Consider the following 13,522-nt stretch of genomic DNA (forward strand, 5'->3'; position numbering starts at 1 on the left):
GACAGACGGACAGACGGACAGACGGACAGACGGACATGACGAAACTATAAGGGTTCCGTTTTTGCCATTTTGGCTACGGAACCCTAAAAAGCTTGGGAATGAGCTGCTCGCTTAGTGAGTGATATCTTTTCAAATGCCTGTATATTGTTACTTTTGACATTTAAATATATATTATCATCAGATAACATTTTATTAATGACATTGTTTATTGACATTTATATATTATAATTGTATTTTTTTTTTATATATTATTTTTTTTTTATTATTATTATTGTGAATGTGAGTATCGTGTATGCGAGCAACATTATATATTCTTATAACATAAACACTGTCTGGCGGGTTTGAGTATTTTTGAATGGCCTACGCAAATGTTCTGCAGATCTGGTATCGTCGTGTGACAGGTCGTTGAGCTCCCTAAGATATGGTTGAGCTACACGACGACTGATGCATGCTTGCCGTCTGTTGGGACTGGTCAGCTCCAGCCTGATGTGGCTCTTTCCTCAAAAGGCCATTCCAGACCGCGTACATGGTGACACTCACAAATGATATTACTTGATTTATAACATGTTTGGACTTTAAAAGAGACTATGACCCTTGAGTTTGTTTCGGCGTTTCTTCTCAGGGATCAGTCAGTTAGGAAATGCCGACCTCAGCATTCTTAAAATGACGTGTAAAAGTGATGTAATGTCCAACTTGCAAAATAAACGATTTCATTTCATTTCATTTCATTTCATTTCATGTATGTCCTTGTTCGGTGTGAATGACCTACTAATTATTGTTATCAACTTAACGACGGTAATTGAAACGATGGGCAGGTAAATTACAATAATACGAAATGACGTAAACTGGATTCACAGTCTGGCCTATTTAGCTTGAATATAGGTACCTAAAACATCTTTAGTATAATAAGTTAAGCTGTCTTTTTTCTTTTCTTTAATTATTTCAAGTAATTAAAACCACCCCCGAGACATCCTGACCGCAATTACTGAATATTTTTGCAGATTTTTGAGAGCAGTTTACCGGTAGACTTATTATCATAACAAGAATAAATTAGCAATTAAAATTCGGCTCGGTCTGAGGCTAAATACGTGATAATTTAACGTGGCCACAGTTCTCTTTAATATGGAGCAGATGTGGAGTGCAATTTGAGCACTTTTGGAAACCGTGACTCGGAAATAGTGAGCACCGAAGTGTAAAGAAAATTCCGGCACTACAGCCTTTCAGCTCTTTGCTCATAGATAAATGAATAACTCTATCGAACTGTGCTGAATCGTATGCGAATGGAAAATTCTGCTTTGAACATCAACACTGCACTTTGTGAATTAATTTCGTGTGCACAAGTTTGAATATTATATTTTAAGGCTTTTTGTTTAATTACTTTTTCTGACTTTGCTGAGGCGTGTCCCCGCGTCTTCTTTGCGGCTTAAAAACTGAATGCGCGAGTTTTAAAGCAGTATTTTTTTATTGTTGACGTTCAAATGAAAGAAAGAGCTAATGAGCTTAGTTAGAACAAATTGTTTTTGAGCTATATTTTTCCATAAAAAGTTGAACGAAATTACATTTTACTTAAAACCTTTAGTTTTACACAGGTAAAAGTACATTCCAGAAAAATCGAAGCCTGCAACGTCTTCGAGCCAAAATATGATATTGATTCTCAGCAGCTCATCCTATAAAGTTATCAATATATCGTTATTATGTTTTGGTTACCCTACCCCAGATTTCCCAGGCGACAGAGAGACACATAAGCAATACGCAACTGATATTCAACCTGTAAATAATAAATGAGTTAAATAAATTACCAGAAAATGGTGCAAAAATCTTATAAAAAACTAAAAATATATATATCGGGTGTGTCGACCCGATATATAACTTCTATTCAATTTAAAAAAATAACCCGTTGTATGTCGGAGCGCAGATATACGCGAGCCACAATAGATTTTCTATTGTTATACATATAATTAGCGAAATAAAAGCGGCTCACACATTACATTTATATTTCCAAAATTATATTTCATTAAGTGTCCTTCCACATTACTATATTTTCTTCAAATGACCAAGGAACTTCATAACAGTGTTAATTTTCTTTCTACGTTATATTATGTGCCAGTGACCCGAATTCGGTCTTAGGCTAAGCTTACACATATTACTCGTCCAATCTTGTCCGCTGTCAATGGGCAGATAACAGATTTAATGTAGGTCTACGTATCAATTAGTTGACTGTTTATATTTTAATTAGAACGTGCTCGGAAAAGGGAACTATTCAATATTTTACTATAAGTCGAAGCTTTTACCAATTGAATATCTTATATTAGCAGAGCCGTACATCACCAATTAGCAACGCGTATAATTTCCTTCTTAAAGTGATGGGGTGAAAAAAAAATCCTCGAAAATATTAACACCTTCATCCATTGTCTACAGTTAGTTAAAAACTTGGCTTCCGAATCAAAAATGCAAACAAGCACCGATCAAAAATTTACTAACATTAAAAAGATAGGCAGAATTTTTCATTACATCACCTACGTTCAAAGTTCCACCCTGCGGTCGCTCAACGGGGAGAGGTAAATTCCACTTTCGTTACGTGGACTCCGCGTCACCCTGTGGTTCAGGCCGAGTCAGCTAACGTGTCGTGTCTGTATAGTATATTTTACAAAATTTTCAATATCACATAGTTTATAGTTACCTAAACGGCCTTTGGGAGTTGTGAGCCAATTTTCCCGTCTGCTTTGTCAAGTTTAGCTATTATTGAGTATGGAATTTTCATTAGGTTACTGTGTTTTATTCTCTACTGGACAAGTATTTTGAGGAGTCGTTCGTTAGATATCATTTAAGAACACGATAGCTCATTTAATCTCTGCACCTAAAAAGCATTTTGCAGTTTGAGTTATATCAGTAATCCTATAGCATCTTGAACATAGCATAGCTACGCTTATAAAGTACAGTTAATAATTCATGAGGGTGCGAAACGGCTGCGACAAATATTTACCTGCGTAGACGACAAAAGCGAAAATATTTTCACGAGAATTAAAAACAAACTGGGTTGATGGAACACATCTTTTATTTTCGCAGCTCTCAGGTTTATAATTTCTTTATAATCAGGCAAGAAATTAAAGTCTAATTAAATACGTAATTATGAAATATGGTGATTTGTACACGGGCCGGGGTCCTATGTTGCAGTTGCTTCTATGAAATCCATGAAAACTTTCATACATCGCCCGACTGCGTGGTCGTTGTCTCTCCGCATCCGCTCGTCCGTGCGGAAAATAATGTTTAGAATTTACACACAAGAAATTGGATCGCGGCCGTGCGCGTTTTTGTGCGTGAGTTGTCTATGTTACTTATGTACCGAAAAATAATCTTATCTTTGTTTTATTTAAAAACACAAAAAGGACACTGAATTACTTTCCTTCCAAAAATAAAAAAGTAACGTTCCAGTCGTGTTTTCTTATTTACTTTTTAACTGGAACCGTCTTGATGGGTCTGGGCCGCACACGTTTTTGCCTTCAGTACCCTTTCGTGACCTTCTCTCTAGTAAATGGAGGAAAAATGTGAAAACATATTTGTACTACATACCCGGCGTTCTTCGCTGTTATTATGTTTTTGTTGCAAGCGGTGTGAAAACCTACCTTTTTATTATTTGCACTGCCAGCTGCTTTCAAAGAAAATGCTGGTACATTTCTGTTCTAAATAATATGTATGTGGGAACGTGGTCAAAGCACAATAAAGTCTCGAATTAACAGTTTCAAATGTACTTCAGTAAACACACATTATAGATATCGAAACCATACATTTAGAATGTTTTTAGATAAACCAAAACGATAAATGTTGGGTTCTAACTCTCTATAATCTTTTCTCAAATGTTCCTTGTAAAGGACTCTAAGAAACCCATTAAGATATAGGTACTAAAAGGTTCCCGATAATCGTGACTTTTAAAACCACAACCAAAACAACCCCACAGCTGTTTACAAAAACAAAAGAACATTCTATCTACCATCTTACTAATGATGATTTAACAGGTCTTTTCAATAATGGAAAGGGTTAATTACTCGTCGTGTCATGTTTTCTCACCGTCATGGGTGCAATCAAAGTCCATTAACTAATGGTAGGTGATGTATAAACTCTGTAACGTGTGTGTACATCGACGTGAACAGTTGAGATTCTATGGAATAGACACGGCGACAAATCACGGGGTGTTCGCTTTAATTTGTTCGGTTGTACCTAAGCTTTAATTTGCGACACGATTTATTGCATTGTTTTCGTTTTGTGCCATCTGCATGTAAACTTGACAGTATTTTATAAATTCAGAAGAGAACAGGAAACGCCGTTCATCATCTTTTAAAGAAAATATAAATAAGTAGATAATAATACCACTAACACTGATCACTCATGCGATTTATCGAATGGATCCACTCACCACTCTATTAAATACTCAGCAACTTAACGACCATAAAGAAAAAAGAAATAACAATTGAATCACGTATCACCGTTTCGCAACGATATGGCAATAACAATAAGTGGAAACAGTCAAACATTCGCTTACAACAGCCCTCTACCCCATCCCTAGTTGACTCTAATACCACGCATAGAATCTTAAGTAGAACCTCTTTTATCCCCAAATCATGGAGATAATACAGTGCCTAATTATGCAAATGTAACATTGTTTGCTAACGAGATAATGTAGAAAACGGCCAGTCTGCGAAGGATTAGACCCTTCATTTGTTAAATAGAATTTCTAAATTCTATATTCAAAACTTTTTTCGTTGGTTATTAAGTACCGCTTGAAAATTTTCAATGCAAGGAGTTAGCATAGGCACCTATAAATTAGGAAAAAAGCTCCAGAATTATTTTTTATTTTTTTTTAAGTTTCGAATGGTATGGTTTATTACTAGTGGTCGAATCACCGGCTGCTATATATTTACCTTATTCGTATAATTTAGGATCTTCACAGAGAACTACATAATATCCTATTTAAACGTATTCAGGATTTGCAAAGCGGAATCCTATCTGCGAGTTTTGACAGTAGATGCAAATTAGTTGATCGTCAGCTGTCGCTTTTGTAGCAGCCCACGTAAACGGATCGCCTTTCATAGAATTTGTTCCAGTATAATGTTAGTACTTAAGTACTCACAATTTCGATAAAGTTTTCACCATTAAGATTCCTAAAGACTTAACTTTGACCTTAGGAAAATCTTCCTTCCCACTTTATAAATGAAAAATGTGACACGTTTTACAGAAATTCGGTCCGGAAATCATGTTAGGTACCCATATCTGGTCTCAAGATTCGTCCACTTTTGTTTTTAAAATCTTTCTCTCAAGTAAAAATGTTAATTTGAAAATGTGATTAGCATAATTCGCAGAATTAGGGTAAATTACATCAGGCGAACACAACATTACTGAAATACTTACTTCGTTAGAAAAACACGGAAATGCCTAATCACCTCTTTAACCCATTTCTCCCAAACGCAAACCGCTCCGTCATATTTCTTTGAGCTTTCATAACAGAATAAAAACGGGCAGCTGATAATAAAATTACTTTCATAGCAAAGTGATTGTGGCGCCCTCGTGGAAAAATGACGCAAGATATGTTAATGTGGCACTCACTTTAGGTTATCTCATGACGTTTTGGCAACACGCACGCCACGTTTATTTTAAAGTCTAGCTAAATAATTTTGTATTCGCAATATCACTCTTCATGGGTAGACCACTTTTTACTAGATACCTACACAATATGTATTGTTTGTAAATCAGAATTTAATTAAGATCTTTATCGAAAATTACATCGGGGATCATCCAAATTAGCTACAACAATTTAATTAACTACTTTGATGTAGATCAATATTGGACTACAAAAATCTGACGTAGCTATAGGTTTAATAATATCGGGTAAATAACAACAACAGCGTTTTTCATTTTTGTTCCTCAGTTTGCCAATACTTGCGGAAGAATGAAGGAAATTTCCTTGGCAAGGTCGTTCGAGATTTACGTCAGGCGACTTAAACTTGCTCAACCATTTCGGATCAGCAATATTTTTCAGGGTTTTAAGCGATTAAATAGTTTCCTGAAAACAGCTTTTTGTTTTGAAGTGAATTCAATTCATTCAAATTAATCATAATCAAAGCAACAATTTCCAATTTTTCTAAATAAAACTTATAGATAACACATAAGTGTCTTATGTAGTTACAGAAAAATATCGCACAGAATAGAACCCATAAAACCAAAAACATACCCTACTGTGAAAATCCCTTACTAAGCAAGAAAAACCTCGCGTAGGTTATTCACCGTTAATTATGAAATAACCCAAATCAGCGTTATCTGCCGCATAAACTGTTCCAATTAAAGATTTGTTTACGGAAATCATAATTATAAATACTAAGCACAATTGTGGTGCGTTCCGTGAGATGGACTAAAATCTATGTGATACATGATTATGATATGGGATTTCTACTTGGATATTATAAGGTTTTGTGAGCAATATATCTAAGCTAATAACTCTTCTTCCCTAGAATAATATTTATACCCATAATTTAACACTAAACCTAACAGACCTACTTTATATAATGTACTTACTCAATCGTTCTCAATTTCACAAATGATTGCCGACAAGGAGGTTACACATGTACGGTTATAAACCAAGTTATGATATCATGACGTCACAGATTGTCCTCCAAATGTTTACGACATTAACTGTTACTGTTGTACAATTATGATATAACTATCACGATTATGACATTCACAAACAAATAACATATATGTATGTACTGCAAAAGTAATTAATAATTTTGATATTTTTACGCGACGAGGGCGTCGCGTAAAATCTTTGTCGCAAATTATGTTGGCGCTAATTTTCCGTTTAAAGAGAAAACAGCCGTTATGAATATCATTTTAATTTGATGAGGAGTAAATTAAGTTGAAATTGACGCTTGTTTTCATGGCAAAGCCTACATTTTAACAAAAATGGAAAAGACTGACACTTTAAGTAGACACAAAGAAAGGATATAAACCGTTAATATTTTTCTTTAGTTTCAACTAACAGTAGGATGGTATACTAATAACTATATCTAAAATACATATGAATAAAGTAGATACGCTTAAAAACATTTATATAAGTAGGATTATTAAGTGGAATTGTTCTCCAGTAGTTATATTATGTATATATAGAATTAAGTTACACTATCGAATTAGATTTAATCTGTAAGGATAGTTGTAAGAGAGGAAAATAAATAAATAAATAAATAAATATAGTTAGGTATGTACATACGCCTAAACATATAAATGAGATAACATTAAATAATCTTTGTTATGATAATCCGATACAAAATTAAATCTCCTTAGCAACAGCATCAATAAAGCTGCAATTAATTAATATCCAAACTATTCGCGTCTAGAGCAAGACTCCCAAAGCTATCCAACTTGTTTTGTGTGAGTTAACTACATAATTCAATAACTATCGTAGAGTTGATAGCATAGCTAAATACATAATTTGTTGTACTAACGGCAGATTGAACGTATTAGATATAAGTAGAGGTTGCACCTAAATATAAGCGGAACTGCATTACGTTTATGATGATATTTTCACCGCCTTTCTTTTCCGTTTAACAGAAAATATTTAAGGTATTGTGTGTGTGTGTTTTTTTTATATTAAAACTTCATTGGATGAATAAAATAATTTTCCTTTAAGTCACACTGCACCAGGGGCCTTGGGAATTTGTCTTTTATTTTGTCATTTCGGTAATATTTTTGTTAACTCTATAAAAAAGTGTTAATATAGAGGTACCTACATTGCTATAAGTTGATGTATGTATGTATATCCTTATATGCAAGGAATAAGTCTGACCTTATACTTGATCTCCGAGCCTCGCTGCGCTTGGCTAAGCCTCTTATTGCCGCAACAATATTTGTCATGTAGACAACGCTCTATCTTCCTCTAGAATTATAAGAAAATAGATCTCTCTTAATCTGGATTTAGAGAATTAGATGATGAAAGTTGAGGAGCAAATACTATATCTACACTAATATTATAAAGCAGAAGAATTTGTTTTCTTGGTTTGTCTGTTTGTTTTCTTGGATGCCAATCTCAGAAAATATATGTACGATTTTGAAAAAATCTTTCAGTGTTAGTTAGTCCATTTATCAACGAAGGCAATGGGCTACTCTTTTTCGGATCTATGTATATTAACCAAAATCCAGAAGCCAGTCACTCATACCACCGCGACTTGTTAGTTCATCTATTGTGCAAACACTTAAGTCTACCTACACTGCAACACTTAGAACCTGACACTCACAAGATCGCCTGTTATTCGGTGCTAGACATTCGATGGCCTGATTGAGCAACAATATACCAAGAACGCACTCAATTGGGAAACTGTTCGATACTATGGAGCGTGTGAATTGTAAGCCCTTGTAAGTTATAGCTTCTACACGAGACTTTGTCTGCGTTGACTTCAGGATTTGGTCCTGCTATGTATGTAGGCATGTAACGCAAGATTACGGGGGAAAAGTGGTGAAGAAAGAGATAGTTATTTTAATACAGTGTAGTAGTTTTTTATGGTATATACTTTGTACGTCTGTATATTTTGAAGGCCCAGAAAAAGATACTCTCAACAAATAGAGAGCAACTATAATTGATAATTAAGTCGGTTAAAATTAATTAAGTCGGTTTTATTATTTAGCGAAAGCATTTTTCATTACAATTCGGTATATTTCAGTGCTGGATCTAACAATATATAGGCATGTACACATAGATTATAATAGTTATACACTGAAGAAGAAGTTCGCTTATAAACTCAGTTTGATTACGATAGAAGACGCACTGTTTGAAGTTTGAAAATGTTTATAGATACATCATGTGTATCCATTTTTATTTAGTAATCATCATGTCTGACTTCTAAGGAAGCCGTAAAAAATGCGATTAATACGTCTATCAACAACTGTTTAGAAAATAATTTAGTAACATAATCATATACCTAACTGTCTAAATCAAGATAAACCGTCTCAATGTTCAAGGGTATTAATTGATTACTACTAGCTAATACACGTAGATATTATCATGCAAAGCTGTTTAGATGAACAATATAAGAAATAATAAGACATTCACTTAACACTTGAACGGTCCACTCTTTATACAAAACTTTTTTTTATGTAACGCTCACCTCTCTCATCTGATCAACCACTCAAGCGGAATCCAAAACAAAATACAAATGCCTATCTAATAAAACATACCTAAACTATTGGATAGGTAGGCACCCCAAGTGTAATTGGTGTCCAAAATTTCAAGCTTCGTTAACCACAGACTGTCTAAGATCTACAAATAACACCCTAAACCACCCCAAAACGGTTTATGTGCTTTTGTGTCACAGAGAGGTTTCAGTATGAAATAGATGGTCACCCAACCATGGATCCCGGACCATCCACTTAATCTTGATCGATTGGTCTGTGAGACTGTGTCTCAACCGCAAACCCTTACAGTAACTTCCTAACTAATATTGTAAGTGCTAATGGGAGTTTATTACTTAAAATTATTGGTCATGTTTTCAGCTCAACGTACCTATTTACAAAAGATCATCATCCTCCGAGCCTTTTTCCCAAACTATGTTGGGGTCGGCTTTCAGTCTAACCGGATTCAGCTAAGTACCAGTGCTTTACAAGAAGCGACTGCCTATCTGACCTCCTCAACCCAGTTACCCGGGCAACCCGATACCCCCTGGTTAGACTGGTGTCAGAGTTACTGGCTTCTGACTACCCGTAACGACTGCCAAGGATGTTCAATGATAGCCGGGACCTACAGTTTAACGTGCCATCCGAAACACAGTCATTGGTGTCTAAGATATACTTAGAAAGTAAATACAAACTTAGAAAAGTTGCATTGGTACTTGCCTGACCTGGAATCGAACCCGCGCCCTCATAGTCGAGAGGTTGGTTCTTTGCCCACTAGGCCACCGCGACTTTTTTTACAAAAGAATTATCACAATAATTACTTTTCTTGCACCATTTCTTTAAAAAATGTGAGGAAGTGGTAAAAAGTCTTTAGAGGGCTGTATAATGTATTTTTTGACGTTCAAAAAGAGCTAATTCTCAGCCTAGTTTGGACAATTGATTCTATTTATTTTAGGTGAGCGCTTCGCTAACGCAGACAAACCATGCAAAACAACTGACAGTTACATTAAGTCATTGCACCTAATAATACAATTCCCTGAATTGTTACTAGGCTAAACCAACATGTCTGTTCAATTACTCATAAAGAATACGGGCGATTCGTGATGCTTATTGCATTAGTAATGCATACAGTATGCACAACGGCTAAGTTACAGGCTAACTATACTTAGCCTGCGAGCAAACTGCAGACTAAAAAGTGGGCGGACTGTCGGGCCGTAGTAGGAAAAAACTATAAAAAAACCGGCCAAGCGCGAGTTGGACTCGCACACGAAGGGTTCCGTACCATTATTTAGAAAATGAGCAAAAATATCACGCTGGTTGTATGGGTGCCCCCCAAAATATTTATTTTATTCTAGTTTTCAGTAATAGCGACAACAGGAATACACCATCTGTATAAATTTCAACTCTCTAACTACCACGGTTGTTGAGATACAGCCTGGTGACAGACGGACGGACGGAGAGAGGAGCGAAAACAATAGACCGTTCCAAAAGCCAAACGCCCTAAAAACGTGAATTCAATCGAAGTATTTAGTCGATCTAATACCGTATAAATACCTGATCGTTGTTACCTGTGTAGTTCCTTCATCTTCATACTGATTTATGAGCCCAAACCTACTATCGGCCTACTAAAAGTTTTGAGTGTGCGCATTCTCTTTAAATTGGCGTCATCCTCTGCAGTTAAAGCCAGTCTAATTGTGTTAGAAACCGGTTCACTGCAATAATTCAACGAAATTGTATTTGAACTTCGGACCTCGTTTGGCACCACAGTGTGTTTAAGCACTTACATCATTAGATAATTTTAAGTACGACTGAATTAACATTATGTTCAGAACACTACCCCTACCTACTTAAATTTTATTCCTGTAAAGTTCATAACGGCCAAAAAAATGTTACTCTATCTTGTAATATCACTGTGCTATTTCCATATTTACTTAAGAGCTATACTTAATTGCTAGGATTACGAGTCAAGCTAAACCCTATTTACTGACAGCGGTGGGTACCATATTAAGTACAACTCATAATTTCCCTTTATAGACTGAGTAGGCTATTAGGTTACACGCAACTTTAATCTTGAATAGTAGAAATAATAACATAGGAAGTTAACGCAAGCTATTAATTCTAAGAAATAAAATATACTTTCTAACAACGGAATTTTCCAGTAAGTACCCGATATTAATCATTTGTATAAAATTCACGCCTAACAAGCTAAATAAATCTCTCTGGAGCAAGTTAACGGGCGAGAATAAAAAGTCACGTCCACTCGATACTTTAACTTTTTCATTATTTTAATCTGTTTTTCTGACTTATGGATCTTGACAACTGTAAAATTAACGGGTTAAAAAAAAGAAGAAAAAGCGATCTATTACAAAAAGTATAATCTTCACTAAGTAGATATAGCCAATCTTTTTTCTTATTTCGCTGGCGGAGAGATGCCTGGGAGTTTTCCATCTTAGGTCGTTCACAGAATGTCAAATATTCAAGAACAACAAAACGAACCGAAAAGTAAGCATTTTCTCGTTTATCGGTAATCGTATTGCCGTTGTTTCGATTACAAAGATGACATGCCAACCTATTTTGGATATAGAAGCTCGATAAATTCTATAATATGAATTTTGAAATTGCATCAATTTATTATGCAGTTCTGTGGAGTTCCACTGTGCAATCACTTTGTGAAAGCGACATGCAAAGGTGTCGAGATGTCGGACTTGCAGGAATATGACTACTGAATGCTGACACTTGTCGTTGGAGATTGAGTTAAAAGCTTCCAAGGCTTCTATGGTTTAAGTGCTTATGGTAAACGACAGTTGACAATACCAAAAACAGTGTATGAATTACTAGCTTCCTATGGTGATTCATCCGCATCCTGTGGGATTTACTCCGCTGACCCGGATAAAAGTTTAAGTATGCTTGTAGCCTTCCTCGATAAATAGAAATAATTTTTAAAATAAGTCCAGTTGCTCCTAAAATCAGAGCGTTCAAGTTAACAAACTCTTTAGCTTTATAATAATACTATGGATATTCTCCGCATATACCTACAAAAGGTACTTAAGAAAAGAGAGTTTTTGCAGAACCCTTACTATAATTAAATATAACGTATAGCACATATGTGTCTCTACAGTTTCGTAATCCAATGGAAAGAGGGCCCGTGTTGTTTGTTGGTGTATAATTAAAATAATTGAGTTAGCCATGTGGTCGGCTAAAAATACGAGACCCAATCTTTCTCGAGGGCGCCATTAGAGGCGACTGAAGGTTAATGGTTAATGGCGAGGAAGAGTCAATATGAAGGTACATGTGTACTGGTATAATGACTTGTTGTGATCAGCGATAATTTGGTTAGCTGATGATGATTAACAACATCATCAGTGTATGTATCTATGATGTAGGCGAACTGACCAAGATTGGAATAGTTGTTGGCTGTCCTTTGAGCATGCTGTGTTGAGATAGTTTTAAGTTAATTTGCTGCGCCCTAACAGGGTAATGTATACCCAGGATAAGGATGCATTTCTGTAACTATATTCATTTTGCAATAAATAAATAAATAAATCCTGTATTAAGCTTGAAATATGAAATATGATGAAAGGGTAATAGGATCAGAACCAGATGTAGGATCCTGAGAAGGGGATCTTTCTTCAATGGTCGGTTTTTAGAGGTCATAAGGTCACCAGCGACCAAAATCCCTGTTTACACAGAAAATAATATTGATCCCAGGCTAATCATTCACTCGCAAATGAGATCACGTCCATTGTTTTTAACAAGAAGCCGAAGTCTAGTCAGTCCAATCACGATCTGAATACAAAACCAACAATTTATGTATATGTATTTGTACATGGTATATATATGTATATGTATCTAACTCAGTAACCCCTATAAAACTTGCGGCTACTTTTTAGCTGATTCGATTCTTAACACAGCTGGGCCTCACTCCATCAAGTTTTATTTACATATTTTCTTGAAATATGAATTACATATCGGTTCAGTATTTTCCAAGCTCCACTCTATAGGAATTTTTATTCCTGGAAAATAGGCACTTACTTCTACGAGTGTATGTCCTTCCCAAATGGTCAACTCCGTACCAAATTCTATCTCAATCAGTTCAGAAGTTTAAGTATGATAGCGTGATAGAGTCTTACTATGGATTGCACGATTTAACTGTAAAGTTAACTGAACCGTCTCCGGTTGTCAAATGACCGATTTCACCAATAGGCGACTATATCACGGCTGCTTATATTTAGGTTATTTTTATGGTCAATTGGTGCAACTCACACTTATATAACATATTTGGAATGTTCGTAAGTATCAGTTGAGCAAGATAAGGCGACATTCATTTATTTAGTTGGGTTTTATCACCCGGCTTACATGTCAGTCATCATTA

At 35.4% G+C, this 13,522-nt stretch overlaps 2 protein-coding genes across 2 annotated transcripts in view; one reads left to right on the forward strand and one right to left on the reverse strand.

Annotated features, from left to right (window-relative positions):
• LOC110380488 (cullin-associated NEDD8-dissociated protein 1) overlaps positions 1–13,522 on the forward strand; it is a 574,273-nt gene that overhangs the window by 179,638 nt on the left and 381,113 nt on the right. The window lies entirely within an intron of this gene.
• The window catches only part of LOC110380494 (uncharacterized), a 110,290-nt gene that overhangs the window by 96,114 nt on the left and 654 nt on the right, over positions 1–13,522 (reverse strand). The gene's annotated exons all lie outside the window — the stretch shown is intronic.

The sequence above is a fragment of the Helicoverpa armigera genome, chromosome 3, assembly GCF_030705265.1.
Source record: "Helicoverpa armigera isolate CAAS_96S chromosome 3, ASM3070526v1, whole genome shotgun sequence".
NCBI lineage: Eukaryota > Metazoa > Arthropoda > Insecta > Lepidoptera > Noctuidae > Helicoverpa > Helicoverpa armigera.